Here is a 17,968-nt window from a genome sequence, read left to right as displayed (position 1 = left end):
TGGTACATTATTGTAAATTTCACCACAATACTGCAAACTAACCAGTTTAGCTTACTTAAACGCTACATCACTGCTTAGTAGACCTCCATAATTTTCATGCAGAGGTTGAATAACACAAAATCAAAAGGCTGTTCCAGATCATTCCAGCCCATGTTAACAGCTGGTTATACTGAAAAACTGAAAGGACAGATGACACTTTGACACTTTGCCAGAAAAACCTCTAATAGAACCTGCACAGTTTTGTCAACAGATGAAAACAAGTTGAAAGTGTGGAAAAGGAGAGAAACAGCTGACTTTGTGAAGCATATCACATTATCTGTTTAACATGGTGGAAAACCTGGAAATCAAAGTGACAATATACATATACATACATAAGTTATAAGTGCGGTGTTGATGGAGAATTTAGGATTAGTATGTAGCGTTTATTTTGTAGTTAGAGAGGCAACAAATATCAACATAAAGAAACGGTATTTGGGGAACGTATTGTTATCGTGAATGAAAAAGTGCCCTAGTGAGCACCTTTACCTCTCCATCAATTATCAGCAGCACTTTGTAATTTAATTCAGATGTACTTGTGTAATGAAGAGCTGCAGAAGGACGCCCATCGGTGTCATTTTCCATCACTCCTCTGAATGTAAATGACTTGCAGATTAGAGGATGATTTGGGGTTTAAAAGGAGAAACAAATTGCTCAATTTGTGCTAATTAGAGAAGAAGAATGCAGATAGTGACCAGTGTGGTCTTAGGATGAATACCTAATTACAGAGTGGGAAAAAAATGACTCTCCATTTTTTAGCCCACCCCCAAAATCAGGCTCTCCCACCAAAATTACAGCTGAAAAATTAAGAGTAGGACTCTTAATTTTTCCATAGAGTTCGTATGTTTTATGCATTTGACAGAAAACATACACTTCAGTGTCTCCTGTGGTCATGGATCCATGGCTCTGTGTGTGTGTGTGTGTGTGTGTGTGTGTGTGTGTGTGTGTGTGTGTGTGTGAAGTGGTTGCTGATATTCAGGCCCATATAATGTGTTTATCAGCCAATATTATGCCACTATTGTCCCAGTTTTCTTTATGCTTTTCTTTTCACCAGTTCTCCTTTATCCATTTTGCATTAATCGCATCTGTCCTAATTGTTCACGCGTTAAATAGAGAGTTAGTATGGCGCACAACAAGTGAGGAAGGACAATGGCACTTCAGAAATGTTGCACGCAAGCTAACACTCAAGCACACTTCAGCACAGTGACAAAGTGCAGTTTTTAGTGCTTAATCAAAAATCATTTTGAAAAATAAAAGCTATGTTAATTAGGTTTGTTATTGCACTGCTATCAATTGGTGCAGACACGCTGATCACTGAGGAAAAAAAATGTAATAAATAAAGATGATAATGTTGACCAGTAAGAGCGGAGACATGGAGGAGAGGAAGAAAAAATAATTTACATTTAAATTCTTTGCAGGCTGAAGCAGTGCTGGCAGTCTTTCTTTTTTCTTCTTCTTCCTTTGTTGTCATTGGTTGTTATTTTTCAGAAAACATTAAGGATCTTAGAGGTTGGGAGGAAGCTTGATGTAGGTGAGCCACTGGAATTTCCAAACTCCTCATACCTGCAGCACCTCAAACTGTTCACGCATCAGCACCACATCTTCAAAGGTCAAAAGATCTGCAGCTCCAGAGACGCTTCGACCATGTTTTCTGTGCCGGTCAGAGGGCAGTGTGTGACACAAAAGCAAGATTTTCTGCTTTAAACATAAATCGCCAAATGATAGATTCTGATTTTGTCTTCCCGGGACGAAGAAAAAGAGGCGACGCAAAATCCTGCAAAAGATTAATTGGATCGCCTCAATCAAAACTCATTTAATTAAAAATGATCACCATTGAGATGAATGCAAATGAAAGGCAGCTATTGAACTAAACCCATTCTTCTATTCACGAGCTAAAGGTGGGATGAGACTACATGGTTAATACGCTGTTTGCTCTGCTTGGATTGTGTGTGTGTGTGTGTTCACCATTACTCCGATTGTGGGATACTCGTAGCTGAGAGAGGGGCTATGTGATGGAGTATGACCGCTGTCACAATACAGACAACAGAAAGGCTTGGTAAAAAAATGTAATTTTCCCCTCCACTGTGAAGCAGCAGCAAAAAAAAAAAAAAAAAAGAGAGAGAGAGAGAGGGGGGGAGAAAAAAGGAAGGATGAAGAAGGAAAAATGTGGGGGTATAAAAAAAAAGGACCCAGCAGAATTATTTGCCTGTAACAACTAGGGCTTGTGGTAATTATTATAATGATGTCTCCGAGTCAAGGCAGAGGTAGTGCCGCGATCACACGAAGGCTGATCAGAAAATACTAAATTTCAGGGGGTGCATAACACAGCCACAGTCAACTCATTAATGTGTGCTAATAAGGAGAAATGACAGAATGATGCTGGTTAGCCTTCTGCAAATATGACGGGAGGTAGACAGCTGTGATCGTTTTCTTTCGGTTACGTGCTGAAAACATGTACAGTTCTCTTTGAGGCTTCTGCTATCTGCAGTCATTCATACATCAATAAAACTAATATTCCATGTGAAACTTTTGGATTGTCGATTGTATTACATGTCATGCAAGTTGAACTTGAGTACATGCACACAAGCAAAAACAGTACATCTGCTTACATTGTGGCATGGCTTAGGATAGAGCAGAAAACTGCACAAAAAACAGTAAATAAATGACAAATATGAACATTTTATACAGATGATAAAATGACATGCAGAAGCTGATCATGTGTTAATCGCTTGTAAAAAAAGAAAAGAAAAGAAAAAAGAATCAGCAATGATCCCTATTACACTAAATTAAGTGTGTATCAGTAATTAAGGATACACTGATATACTGGCCAATATTACACTACTATTCAGGTGTATCAGTTGAGTTTTTTGTCCTGTTATAAATTAAAAACTACTGTGACTTTAAAACACGTCATTTATTTTACTGAAGCTGGAACCTGGAACAAAGTAGAAAAACAACACAATAAACTTAAAAAAAATGTTGGTAAAATATCAGTATTCCTTACCTGACATTTGCTCATTTTAAACACTGGTATCAATACAGGCTCAGCATTTCTGTGCATTTCTGTGCATCCCTGGTAATTCGTTTAATATAGAGCACGAATGGCCATTTAAACACACCAAAAACCGCAATTGCGCAGTTTTTAAAAATGTAATTTGCATTCAAATTTTAATCATATCTGTTTCTATCATATCTGAAAATTGAGCTCTATTGTGTACACAGCACGCACGGCTTCATGTAATGTTTCTCAAAGGACTGGATTTATTCAGGCTACATGCTGAAGATCTATTGTAACTTCTCAGGTAATAATGGCACGCTCTTTTTTCTTGTTCCTGTTTGTCAGATTAGCAGATGTTACATGTTTCCCAAGTATTTCACTGCAAAACAATAAAGTTACTCAAGCAATAACAAGTATTCAACATCTTTGTCTGCTTTCTAAAAGAGCCTGGGCTCTCTTATCTTTTGCAGCTGCAGAGCAGTCATTAAAGATGCTGTTAAAAAGCTGAAAGTCCCCTCACACTTTATTTTATCATTATTAATATTATTGATTTATTAAGTTATTTGAATAACATACTGTAGTGTCTGTTTTTTGGAAGAATGCATACATGTTCTTTACAGATGTACTTTAGATTACAAAAAGAACCTCTTAGAGCAGGAGTCCTTTCATGAGAGGGGAAGGTGTGGCGTGCTGGAACTAGATTTCTTTATGGAAGATGGATTTTGGCAAACAATGTTTTGTGACCAAAAGCATTTTCTCTGTGACTCTGCGACTGGCCCAAGAAGGCATGGTGGACATGCAGGGATAGGGTAGGCTGCTGATATGCACAGATGTTCCCCCTCATATCCACGAGCGTGTGACCACAGTCACTGGTTCATCCTTGCCCGGCGCCCGCTTACGCATCTTGCCTCTTGGTCTCTCCACATTACACAGAGCCCTGTTTGATTCTGATAGGTCCTGAAAGCCAGGAGACATACACAGCTGTAACAACATCAATGCGCTTCGTCAGGTTTTCAAGTCGGGGACATGTCTTATTATAATTACTACCTTTGCATTATTTATTTTGCTCTGCAGAGGCAAATTGTTTTGGTGCTTACTGGATGGTTTTGCGTTTTCCTCTTTTCCCTTCCTTCCCTCCCTCCATCCTGTCCTCCTTTTCCTTCTCTGGGAGAAGAGAGAAAACTGGAGTTTGGGAAGAGGGACAGGGTGAGAGTAGGTGAGGGGAGAATGGTGGGGGTAGTAAATCATTTATTTACGTTTGGCATCTGCATAATGAGGCAGGGAGCCAATGGCAGCCCTGGCCGGCTGGAGACAGGGTGGCATGCCTTCAGTTTTAATGGGCACACTGAAGAAACTTCCAATCCTTCTTGACATTTCTCATAGCGAAATAAACGTGCTCTGGGTCAGAGTGTCTATTAGCAAGATAAGAGACGAACAAGTCAATTATACTTCAATGACTACATAGCCAGGGGACCTCATTAACATGATCAGGGAGGTCCATGCTGCAGCAGCCCTCTCCTGTGTGTAGCCCCTGATTAAGTTGTGGAAGAATGACATGGCCTTTTTCCCTCTGCTCCATGCAGGAAGAGAAGAAAAAGCAGCGCAAAGAACGTAAATATATTCAAATCTACATAAGCAACCACAAACACAACCCCCCACACACACACATGGGCATGCACGCGGTGGCAAAGACACAGCAGACATCGCCAGGACGTGGTGTCTGACCAGCCAGCCAGAAATTGTTGACACATTCAAAAAAAGTAAGAGGCACACTTCATCAGAGGTTTGTGGGGAGGTTTTTTTTTTTTTATCTGCTGATAGGGTCACAGAAGTGGATGCTTTGGGAAAACATTTGTGGCAGGGGATGTAGCGAGCTGTCATGCACAGCCTGGACGGATGGCCTTGGGTTGAGAGTGGAGGGTGGGCTATGTGGGGTGGAGGGGGGGTGCGGCGCAGCAGCCGAGGCGGGGCACAGGCAGAAGCGGAGGCGTGGGTTTAAAAAAAGCAGAGCCTGGGGTTTGGTGGGCGGAGTGGTGCTGTTTTTTTTCTTTTTCCCTTCCCTTCTCCTCAGCGCCGGCTTGTTTTCTCGGCGAGGATGCTGCGATCTGTTGACGCTGATGCGATGACTGCAGACAGGGTACAGGGAGCACGGCTTGTCTTTTCTAGTGCTTGCATAGTGTGCATCATATACAGCCACTGCTTGGCCAAGGCTCCAGCTAATTAATTTGTATGCCTATTTGGACCAGTGGGAATTGATCAGCAGTCAGCTTATCAGCAGCAAAAGTGTTGACTGCTGCTTCCGACTGCAAGAAAAAAACACTCATTCACCCAACACTTGCAGTCTTTTATGTCGTGAGCTATTGTGGCTCTGCCTCTTGGCTTGAAAAGCAGTGTTTATACCTTTATCTTTCATCTCCATAAGTGTGTTTGAAATAGTAAAGAGAATGACAATGATTTGGTAACCCTGGCCAGGATTTAAGGATTGCTAAGCACTGGCAAAAGATCACAAGTGCTTAATAGTATAGAATCAAAGTAAGACAGTAAATGGAGAAACTTCTCTGGGTTGTGTGTGGCCCTGAAAAGTAAGAGGAGAAGGAGAGACGGTAACAAGCCTTTGTCCACAGGCACACCAAGCACACACAAAGGCATCCCACTAGGAAAGGTTCCAGACGTATTTGCTCACATACCTCCATTATTGCTCTGTGAAACATGAATGATTTGATTATTTGATGACAGCTTATTTCTTAAATCTGTTTCGGCACCATATGTGTCTAATATGCGGCTCGCCCGCAATATGAATGCGTTGCCCTGGGGACTGTAAAAGGCCAGTGCAGTTTTCAAACCTGGAGGGAGGATTGGCTTGTGAGCTCAGACAGGCATACTGTGCTACGCAAAAGCGCAGCGGACTGGATTCAAGTGCATGTTCAAGGAAACGTCTTCCTATTGCCGTGCCTCTTGTATTCTCCCAGTCTTTTTTTTTCTTTTGGATTATGAATTAATAAGACTGCTTAAGGCTATAACTACTGTTTTTGAATATCTTGGCCTTGGCAAGCCAAATAAATCAAGCAGAACAGAGTCACAGAAAGACTACTTCTTTATGTCCACTGTCGTCCTGAGGTAATATTCTTGTTATTATAATTGGTTCCCGAGTTTTTTTCTCCCCTGGCAGGAATGTCAAACAATGTGTTGCAATTGAGACTAACTTTAACCTGCTTGGCAACCTGTGTCTAATCATTCTAATTGGCTCCTTAGAGGAGCTGACTGGATGACAGTGATGCTCTGATGATAAATCACATCAGGCTGTTCACACTATTGGCACAAAGTCCAAATTAATTGAATTAATCCATAATTCTTGCAGAATTTAGTGGTGATCCAGAGCCGATGACTTTGGCATTTTTCTGTGAGAGGTGATGCAGCTTCTGCTTTCTGTCAGGCTTCATCAAACATATATTTTATATATAAAATATATAGTATATATTTTTATTTTTTCATATTTAGTATATTTTTGCCGAGGTTTTAAATTACATATTACATGTGATTTATATTTCCAACACTTAGGAAAAACCACTGCTAATTAACTCATAACTAGTTACATTTTAGTAGCATTTGGTAGTATTTACACAATAGAAATACTTTGCTTAATAAAAGTAATTATTTTCAAAATTATAATATTGTGTTATGTATGTCTGTTATGTCTACATATATCATAAATTACAGCTTTTTTGAAATAATTGTGTTCTCCTTATGGTCTCACATGCATTTTGTGTTTCATGTACTTTAATGATTACCAAATGTTACTTTTTTGTAATAATGCAATTTTTGTACATTTAGTCATTTTAAGCCTTTATTTGACAGCAAGGCAGTGTTGTGTTTTAGTTTTAACTACAATCCTTCCATATCTAAATCTAACCAAGTAATTTGGTGGGAAAAGCCAAAGTGAAAAACAACAGATAACACAACTGAATGGTTAGAGAAACCAAATATGAACCCCCGCGTCTGAGTTCACAGTTTTACTATTTATATAAACTACTCAATAAATTGTAGTAGAATGAATCTCTATGAAACCCACTTTCATGAAACAGCCATTTTACTGATATTGTACTCTTGATGCTAAGCTAGAAATCGCTCAGAGTTTAAAAATATCTTCTTCATAATAATAAGAGCTATATTTTTAAAAATGTGCAGGGAAAACATCTTCTAGATTGGGGGTCAATAGTGCTAGCAAACTAAGCTAAACGTGTGCTAACTAATAGTAGCCCTACCTATGTAATACACTTCACTGTTATTTTACCAGTCTGTTGTTCCACTGAGAGTCAACCTAGTAAGTGTTTTTCAGGATTACATTTACAGTAAGAACAGTAAGTGGAATCATTAACCTTGAGTACCTTGAGTATTTCACACGGCTCTTTAGCATAACTATAGAGCAGCAACATTAGCTAAAGTGCGTACACCTTTAAAATACTGCTATATGCGGATTAGTTTATTTATTATTTTATTCCTGAGTTCCCTCTATCCAAAGTTTATTATACCATATGTCAGCTACTTCTCTATCTTCTATCTGGAAGTGGCTGACATCCAGAAATCCTACCAGTGGCTGGACAAAGCTGTACTGAAGACACCTCTGTGACATAGAGGCACTAATCATGGCAGCACAGGAACAAGCTCTAAGTACAAGATCCATAGAGGTTGGGGCCTATCGCACCAGACTAATGCCCCGGTGCAGGCTGTGTAGAGATGTTCTTGAGACAATCCAGCACATAACAGCACGGTGCAAAATGCTAACAGGCAGGGCATAGTATACAGAAACATCTGTGCCTGAAAGTCCTGAGGTTAAAATGGGAGATGCCCCCTAGCATGGTTGAGAATGACTGAGCTAAGATCCTGTGGAACTTCCAGATACAGACAGACAAACTGGTGATGGCTAAGGTGGCAAACCGGCACTGCATCCCTGCTATAACTCATACCTCTAGCACAGAAACACCTGATGTTATTCTTACTGAAGTGCAAACATGGTTAGCTTTATGTAATGCAAATGACCTTGTGGCACTGAAGCACATTATAGTATAAAATTGTATAGTGACATGTACAAATTGCTTAAGAACTGAGAGACTGGAGGATAAATGGGCTGTTTTGATTATTTTTCTGCTTTCTCAAAGAACCTTTCCAACAATCGGAATATACTGACTTGCTAATTCTCCACTTCTGAATAAAATCAATTCATGAGCTATGAAGGAGGTCACACTGCGGTCTTGGGATACAAGTCTTCTTTTATCTAACTGCAAATAAAGCCCACCACCGCTTCAAGGTTTGTGCTACAACAAAATTTTCCAGTGGAGAAAACTGGAAACTCAACAAGGGCAAATTCAGACACTTTTGACCGTACACAGAGATTTTCACAATTAATCTTGCAGTACTTCTGGAAAAGGTAGTTTGTAGGTGTCACAAAGGTGAGAGACATCTGAGGTGGGCTGTAATTGTGTGTAGACGTATATGTGGTTCCTGTGAGGATTTGAGGGGGGGTTGCAGCTACGGGGAATCTTTCTGACCATTTAGCCCAGCTAATAGCCTTTCTGCCATGCCAAATCACCCTTCTTGCCAAACATTCAGACCTGAACTCCTGACATCCCCTCAGGGGACCGAAGAAGCGCTTTAATTGATATACTGCATCTCAAAGCCTTTGAATGTAAAGGAAGGAGGAAACTGGTAGACGAACAAAAGGCTACAGCCCAGAAAGCAGGATTCATCTTCTTCTCAGCATTGCTGGTGTCACACTCGGTGTTCTTGCTGCCTCAGATCTCCACAGCAGGGATAATGCTGGCTGTGCCCTAACAAGACATACAGTTATGGTTGATTTCTTGTTTCTCAGGTCTTCTCACAGACTGGAAGAAAATACTCACTTTATTCACTTCAAATGCGGTAACTACACCCGTCTGCTTGTTCTTTTGACATGTGAAGAATAAACAGAAACCTCAGATGAACAAAAGACCAAAATCACCAGCAGGAATTAATATGCTGGATTTTCTTTTCGTACAGATTTTCATTTGGATGGTCGGCTTGTCTGTGACTGTTTCACATTGCTTATTACAGCAGGGAAGTGAGGCATGTAATAGTCATCCCTTCAATAACCTCTGAGCCATACGAAAGCTGTTAAGTCTGGAAGAGAGAACAGCACGAGTGCCACTACGCTCTCTCACGGCAGGTAGTTTTACTGCGAAAATCAATAACAAAGACTTTAAGACACTTAAAGGCTGTGGATTTTGTATTAAGAACTTATTGGCATTAGATTTGAATACACTCACTAAGGGTTAATATTACTAAGGGTTAGGATTTTTAATTTTTAGTGCTTTGTCCAAACCACCGAGTGAAAGTGATGGCAAAGGAGTGAAAACACATTAAAGGAGCAAGTGAAAACAAAGCCCCTAAAAAACCACACAGATCACAGCTGACTAACTGATAAAGCTTCAACTTGGCCACTTCCAAATGAAGACTTTAGTCCTCTTTAAAAGAGGACTGGTGTCTCTCCGTGTCCTCTGCACAGAGGCACCAAGGCCAAAGGACAGAGATTACTAGCAACCTCTGACAGAACTTGAGATCAATATGATTCAGCAAAATGTTGCAGAACACAGAACACATTGCTCCCAATCACAGCAGCAAATCTGCTGTGATGGGAGCAATGTTGTCAAGAAGTTTGGGTCAAAATTCCTCCATAATGATGTGAGAGACTGATAAAGTCATACAGAACACCATTACTTCATGTTAATGTTTCTAAATGTTTTTGCACTAATTTACTCCAAGTTGCAGAACCACAAACCAGTATGTCACACAACGTCATACAACGTCTTCCTTGTCAAACAGTGGGTCCTACATTACCCATGATACATCTCCCTCACCAACACTGTTGATTTAGGTGCATGCTAGTGCATGTTTAGGTAGCTTATAGATGAACAAATTAGAAGCTGCACACAGTTGTTAACGGATTTGTCTCTTTAGAATTGTTTGTTTGAAAGATTTTGAGTAATTAGTAAGAAAGACCAGATAGAGAACCATGGCTTGTATTAAACACATTTGTGATTAGATAATACTGTTGGAGATAAACACACACATGCACAGACACAGTTGTCGTGTGTATTACGTGCTAAGAAACCGTGGCTCCTAAATATCTATTTGCCGCCTGCAGGCTGAAACAGGTCACAGTGTCACGCTCATTTGGCCTGCCATACTTTTCACACTTGTACACGTGCCGGCTAATTTACCATAATTACCAAATTAACTGGTGAATAATTTCATTTTAATTATTACATTTTTTTCACTTCTCGTTCCTTCATCTACCTTCATAGTGTTGGATTTAAAGATGAGGCCTGTTTCGAGTGTCATGTTCAATAAAGTGGGATGGGAAGGGACCCAATTAATATCAGATAGCTGGAACCCTCAAACAGAAAAAAAAAAACAGACTCTAACAGGGACATTTCCTCAGGACATATCTGAGCCTGACTAGACTAGCTTTAATTTGAGCAGTGAAGCCCACAGGGTATAGGTTTGTCTTGAAGGTAAGCACTTTGGACCGAGAAAAGACCCGAATTAATAATAATAATAATAATAATCTTCCGATAGTAAGCTATGCACCTGCAAAGCTCCTGTTGTTAGCAGGAGATGTGGTTAAAAGAAGCAAATCTAAAAAAATGAAAAAAAGAAAGCACATGCTTCCATACTTTCCCACCATACCCTGTTATATTTGTGTCACTTTAAGGATATCCAGCTCTGACCTGATTAATGATCAAGTTCATGCTCATTCATTGATTTGGTGAGCTCGTTTTTTTGACAGCTACTTTAAAACTCGGACATATTAGATGAATCCACATGACTATACATGGCTACAAAGGTGAAAGGCAATTTTTTCTATGGGTGGGATGTCACTGTAAAAGAAAAAAAAGGAGAAAATGTAATATTTAAGTGTACCTATATTCTCTAATAGTAATTTTCTGCATTGAATAGTTTTTTTAAATGACGCTTTGACTTACATTTTCAATGAAGGGGATTTTCTCGTAACAGGTTACTTCTGTTCAGTGATGTTGTCACTATAACGAAAGAAAAAGACTTCAAGACTCCTTCCACAGTTTGTGTGAGCTCCTTCATCTTTACAAAAGATGTCTGTGCAAAACCTCTAAAACTCAGACAAATATTTTCGGTGCTGTTTTGGTGCAATTATGATTAAATACATAAAAACTTAACTGAACCCTAGTGAAAGCTCAAACCCACCCTGTGCCATGAATGACCAGTGCAGAAGTTGCTGTGAATGTTTTTCTGCTGTGCTTCGGCTTCTGCTTCCACGTCCCAACCCTCTCGCCTCTTTCTGTCTGTCATTCTGATACTCTAATAGCTCTTCTGCTCCCTGGTAGTCTTAAAAGGATCTCTGCGCTGTGGTCCTTCAGCTCACATTACCCAAGGCTAGTCCACACTCTTGAAATTGTAACCTTATGATTCTCCAGGCCAAAGTTAATGGGACACCAGAGTCCTAACCCGCCCCAACCAGCACCGTGGATTAGTGCTACTCGGATCCAATCACATCCAGGCCCGTCACAGAGGCACTTCAGACCAAGTAGCTGCAAATCTGAGGCGGCAACTCTGGGCCCAAGACCTGCCTGAGTTTACCCATAGCCCCAGGTCATGTGGCTTTGCTCACCAGCCTTTGATGGCCTCAGGGGACTGAAAGAGCAGAGGCAGAGAGAGGAAGACAGCTAGACTGACCCAGAAAGTCTAGCATGGTGAGACACATGATGGTCCCATGGTAATCTCCCCTGGTTTTCAGTTGACGAAGATGTGGACTAAAGAACATCTGGAAGGCATCCCCATGAGCAGCAAGAGGCATGTCTGTGGCTGAAGTAGGGCTGGTCAACAGACCAAGATGAGGGAATGCTTCCTGTGGGTCACAGAGGTAATCTAAAGGGAGCATGTCGATAAGGTAATCTAGCTAAACTCACTACCTTACGAAACAGTTAGCCACTAAAATAAATACCATTAGCCCTATGAGGTGAGTTGGTTGTAAAGTCTGTGTCCTTTTTTAAGATACAGTCATGTGACAATACAACCGCAGATAACCTACAAAAATTGATATATATGCACTGTGTTATTATTTATTTAGCAAAAATTGAGCCAAAATGCAGTAAATAAAAAGCTTAGTAATGCTTCCATTGGAATAGGAATTAAGAGGGTAAATAGCCGCCAGGTGCTGCAACATAACCACCCCTAACATAAGCAGAGGATTTGGCAGTTTGTTAAGGAAGAAAGATAGGAGCAATGAGTTTAGATAAGCAATAGTTGCTGCCCATCAATCTTTGACTTTTTAAGACAATTTCTAAACAGTTTGAACTCCATTAGTGCAGTGAGAAAGATTATTCACAAATGGAAAACATATAAAACGGTTGCCAGCCTTCCAGGAGTTGGAAACTCACTCCAGTAACCTCACTCCAAGATCAGACGGATCTTGTTTCCTCAAAGAAACAAGGAGAAAGCCTCATCTCTCTAAAGAACAGTTCAGCATGATTTAGATTTGCAAAGTTGCATCTGAACAAACAAGACTCCTTGAATAATGTCCTTGGGACGGGTGAGACAAAAGTGAAGACGTCCGGCCACAATGCAAAGCAATATGTTAGGTTTAAAAGTTTGGGGTGGGCCACAAGACCTGGGCACCTTGCAGTCATTGGGTTGATCGTGAGCTCCTCTGTACACTAAAGTGTTCTGGAGTTAAATGTGAGTATGACAGCTAAAGCTGAGCTAAAACTGAGTCATGACATGGTAATAATCCCAATCACAGCAGAGCAATGTTGTCAAGAAGAGTGGGTCAAAATTCCTCCACAATGATGTGAGAGACTGATAAAGTCATACAGAACACCATTACTTCATGTAAATGTTTCTAAATGTTTTTGCACTAATCTACTCTTAGTTACATGGCACTCAAAGTCAGAGGTAAAGTCACAAATGAAGGATAAAGTTGTATTCCGGAGGACGACACTCTTAAGGTCTTTTTGATCAAATCTTGCCAATTTATTCTTAATGAACACAATCTCCAAGCCTTATTTTTTCCAAATACTTCTAAAAGTTCCTCAAAAGCCACAGAAAATGTCAGATGATGCCATTATCCCACTATTACACCTGTTTTGGGGTTTTTTGTTGTTTTTCTTAATGGCGCCCTTAAATCCGTAGACAGTAGAAGGCTGATGTATGCTGCTTCCAGGTCTGTAAAGAAAGGCTATTATGAAAGTACCTTAAACCTTTCGTCACCAGCAGGGGGCAACTCCTGTAGTTGCAAAAAGACTTCCAGTTATGTACAAGTCCATGTGAAAACAGCCCTTGGCTCACTCAATCCATGCCCTCAAGTAAACACTTTCCTGATGAGATTATAGGCTCGATGACTAGTTTCAGGTCATACTGAACAGAGCTGGATCACTGCGACTGTGAACCTGTTTATTTTCACCACTGCTTCATTAGTTTTCTTTGAACATCCACAGTCCATTTCACGGACATTCAAGACAGTGTGACCGTGAAGCTCAACAGCTGAGCAGCAGCATCCACGAGATGTCAGATACTACAGTAACCAGCCAGTTGCCTTGAATGAAAGTGCACTGTAGAAACGAGGACAAATCAGAACAGAGGAGCCACTTGGTTACAGAGACAAAGAGATACATTAAGAGAGTACAAAGACAGAAAGGGAAAGCGAGGTGAGGCTGATTGCAAAACTCACTTAAAGAGAACGTCAAAAGAATTAGGTCCATTACATCCGACTGAGCGTAATGGAAGCCAGCGGGTTGACGGGGAGCTCGTGAATATGCGGTGGGCGTGCAACGGCTGAAATAGCAGGCAAAACTTGTATGTTGACTAGTCTTTTATTTGACTGGATTAATGTTACTTAGCCCACATGCAATGAAGCGCATGTAATGCAAAGATCTTCATACAGACTGACTTGATTTCTCTTGTTGTTTTTAACATCCTTAAAGATCAAAGTGTAGAGACATACACTCAATGACCTGTATGATGGACAGTTCAACACTTGTCATTCAAAAGACCCCACAGAACTGTTCTAGTTCTGATTTTAGTACCAGGACGCTCATATTAGGGCCACATTGCTCAGTCAACTCAGCGGGAGCTTAATGCTAGTGAGCTGATTCATAGCATCCACGGTGAATGGCACCTGATTCTGCATTACGTTTTGTTAGCACATCTGTTAAAGTCATACAGTGGTTGTTTATGTTAGTTGTCAGTGCAATGTGATACAAACTACAGTTTGAAAATCAGTCATCAGTTTCACTGCTGCAGCCATTCATTTATGGAACATGCTCCCACCTTCAACACATAAAGCCTTTCGTTTTAAAAGCCCACCTCCCTATTCATCAGCGTTGTCATTGTGAGACAACATGGTCATGCTAGGCCGTGTTTTCAATGCTGTTTACAGGTATTGTGTTCAGGGCTATTGGGCCAGCGTGGCCTGGCCTCCAAGCCATTGTGCCTGCCCACAATAGATAATGAGCTATCCACCCATATGCAGCCAGCAGAATATGGACATACACCCACACACGCACGCAGTATGATTACACCAAGACAGGGACACAAGCACTCAGTCGGTGTTGTCCACAGATTTCATTGATTGAGCTATTCTGCTCACAGTTATTTTCTGTCATGAAATATTCTGACCAGGGCAACTTTGTCAGAGTATTTGGATTGAGATTTGTGCCTGAAAGCATTCAGCGGAAGGTCAAGAGCCCGATCAGGTGTTGTTCACAAGCCTGTGAGACATTCAATGACCAGCACAGTGGATGATTAATTTCAGCCACCTTTGGGGTGTAAAAATGGTTATTCAAGCTGCATGTTTTGAGAAATTTATATTGCAGCAACTTTATAATGAAATACCTCACATACTGATTGTCAGCTTGTCAAGTTGATATAATAATAACACATACAAGCTTATGTTTCTGATGCTTCAACTGAGATTAAATATGATGATCTGATTTTGGTGTTAAAATATTATGCTAAATTACTGGACACAATTCAAATGCAGCCATTAGAAGTTTCACGTGAAACAAATGGCCTGAATCTTCTTTAAACCTTCATACTACACTCTCAGAGTCGTGTAACAGTGGTTTGCTATTCAACATTGTGACATATTCGCATCCGCTTATCCTTTTCAGGGTCGCGGGGGGCGCTGGAGCCTATCCCAGCTGTCATAGGGCGAGAGGCGGGGTACACCCTGGACAGGTCGCCAGTCTGTCACAGGGCCAACACACAGAGACAGACCACCATTCGCACTCACATTCACTCGCACATTCACACCTATGGGCAATTTGGATTAACCAATTAACCTATCCCCACTAAGTGCATGTCTTTGGACGGTGGGAGGAAGCCGGAGTACCCGAAGAGAACCCACGCAAACACGGGGAGAACATGCAAACTCCACACAGAAAGACCCTGGCCTGATGGTGGAATTGAACTCAGGACCTTCTTGCTGTGCGGCAACAGTGCTAACCACTGTGCCCATTGTGACATATTGACTTAAAAAAATAATACAGCCTTTGTAGGTAGGTTCTTTAAATTACCCACCAGGTGGACAAACTTAGATCCTCGAGCAGTTAAGGAGGTAACACAGCAAGTGGATTTACATGCCGCAACTGATGCAAAAAGAGAGGCCACCTCGCTCACGGCGGCCACATCAAAGGGAACCTGGTTATTAATGGGCACTGGAAGCTGCATTACCATCACATACACCTCGCTGTCCTCATTTACTCTCAGCAGCACACACAAATACGCACTGAACATATGTGCGGCAAGATGGAGACACACACCACGACCACACAAGCTACGAGGGACAAACTGGGTTCTATAGTCAGAATAACCAGAAGCTGTTGTTGCTTCACAATTAATTAGGCAACTTATTGAGCTCAAGATGCAATATGCATGTTAATTTAATGGGTTATGTCTGGTTTTAGAAAATAGAAAAAACGCTTTGATGTTCACAAAACTTGGCAGTAAATCACTGGCAGCAAACAATTACAGAATTAATGAAGATGGAGAAGACAATAGCGCAGGCTATTGTTGCAAATACATGCATGTTATTATCTTAAAACGCATGCATGGTAAATGGGAATCAGCCAGTATTGTGCCATCGTGTTTATTCAGGCTTAGTATCAATGCTCTCTTACTGGTCATGAGTGCATCAAGTGTGATGGTGGGCTCAGCTTTCTTTGTTGATCACTTTGATTTATTTTGGAGCGGTTCCATACCATAGACTGTATATAAATGATGGATATGGCCACTGTGTCATCACCCAGTGCTTTGTGAATTGTCATTTTGAACTTTTCCTTTATGTTTATTATCATGTTGTTATTTTTGGAGCCAGAAATGACATGACTTTGACACTTGAAGCTAATTTTTCAGCTAATGCTAGTAAGCTAGGTTAGCAACGCACTTCCAAAGATACCTGCTAATAACCAGGAGTAATTTACAGGTATAATACTAGTATTTCAATCATTCAATCACCAATACTGGAACTTAGTCTTCTTGGACAGGTTCTTAGTACAAAACGATAATAAACAACGCCCCCTTACACACACACACACACAAACATTTTCCTCCACTATTCAACCAGACAAACGGAATTGGATTAAAAAATACCATTCGTGCTGCTTGCCTGTGCTCTACATGGACATCGTCACCTCTCTGCACACCTTCCTGGCTGAAGAATTGTAAAATATTATTACTTCTATAGTTGAATAAATATCTACTATATCACCAAAAATTATTTACTATTAGCTGACAGTGCTAGGTGGTGGAGGAATGTTTCAAACCATTCCTTTAAGAAAAGAAGCAATAAAACCCCATGAAAACACCTCATTAGGTATAAAACTGCATTACTGGAAAATTATGCATAAAATATCAAATATGAAAATAATTATTTAGCTGGAAAATGATCCTTATCAGTGTTAAATGTATTAATATTGCTGCTTTACGTTGCCTGTTTTATTATCATCTTGTTCAGAGACGCTGTCCTCTCTCCATCATTGTCAGAGCGTTTCTTGCTGATGTACTAAAGGAGTTATTAACAGCTTTTTTATACTTCATCTTCTTGTGATGCTAAATCACTGACTTTCCTTTACTTGCTAATGCTAGCTGTGTTTTCAAATAAAAGTGCCAATCATAACTGATCTCATGCGCCCCAAACCATCTGTGAAAGAACAGAGATTTATCCACAATGCCCAAACCACCAGAAAACAGATTTCCCAGCCAACCAACTCAAGTCAATGCGATGGTATATGGACTCGGCTGTAACACAGAGACAGCTACATTTTCCTATGAACACGGAACGAGCAGAGCTTTCAGGGACAATAGCTGACTGTGGCCACAAGATGGCAATAACGTGGCGGTAAAGGATGAATCCAAACAGGCGAGGAACTTTGTGACAGCACTGTGTGAGATGAAAGGAGAGCGATCGCTTTACTTTGGCAAGATTTAGATTATGTCTATGTTTAGATTTCATTTGCCTTGCTTATCCTGACAAGAGGCCAAAATCCCAACCCAACTGAAAGGTCCAGTTTACTAACTCAAAGTATCTACCATACCTGCCAGTCAGTCAGTGGGCAGACAGTAAGCAGAAAAGCCCGTAACTTTAATAAACTTTAATAAGGTTTAAATTTGTAGGCCATAGAGACAACAAAATAATTTAGTTTTTGATATTACATAGACCTACATGTTCTTACATGTAGATACAATAAGGCACACCAGTAACGTTTTAACACACACATTAACATACAGTGGGGCAAAAAAGTATTTAGTCAGCCACCGATTGTGCAAGTTCCCCCACTTAAAACGATGACAGAGGTCAGTAATTTGCACCAGAGGTACACTTCAACTGTGAGAGACAGAATGTGAAAAAAAAAATCCATGAATTCA

This window comes from Astatotilapia calliptera, chromosome 11 (genome assembly GCF_900246225.1).
Source record: "Astatotilapia calliptera chromosome 11, fAstCal1.2, whole genome shotgun sequence".
Lineage (NCBI taxonomy): Eukaryota > Metazoa > Chordata > Actinopteri > Cichliformes > Cichlidae > Astatotilapia > Astatotilapia calliptera.
Note: the sequence above shows the minus strand (reverse complement) of the source record.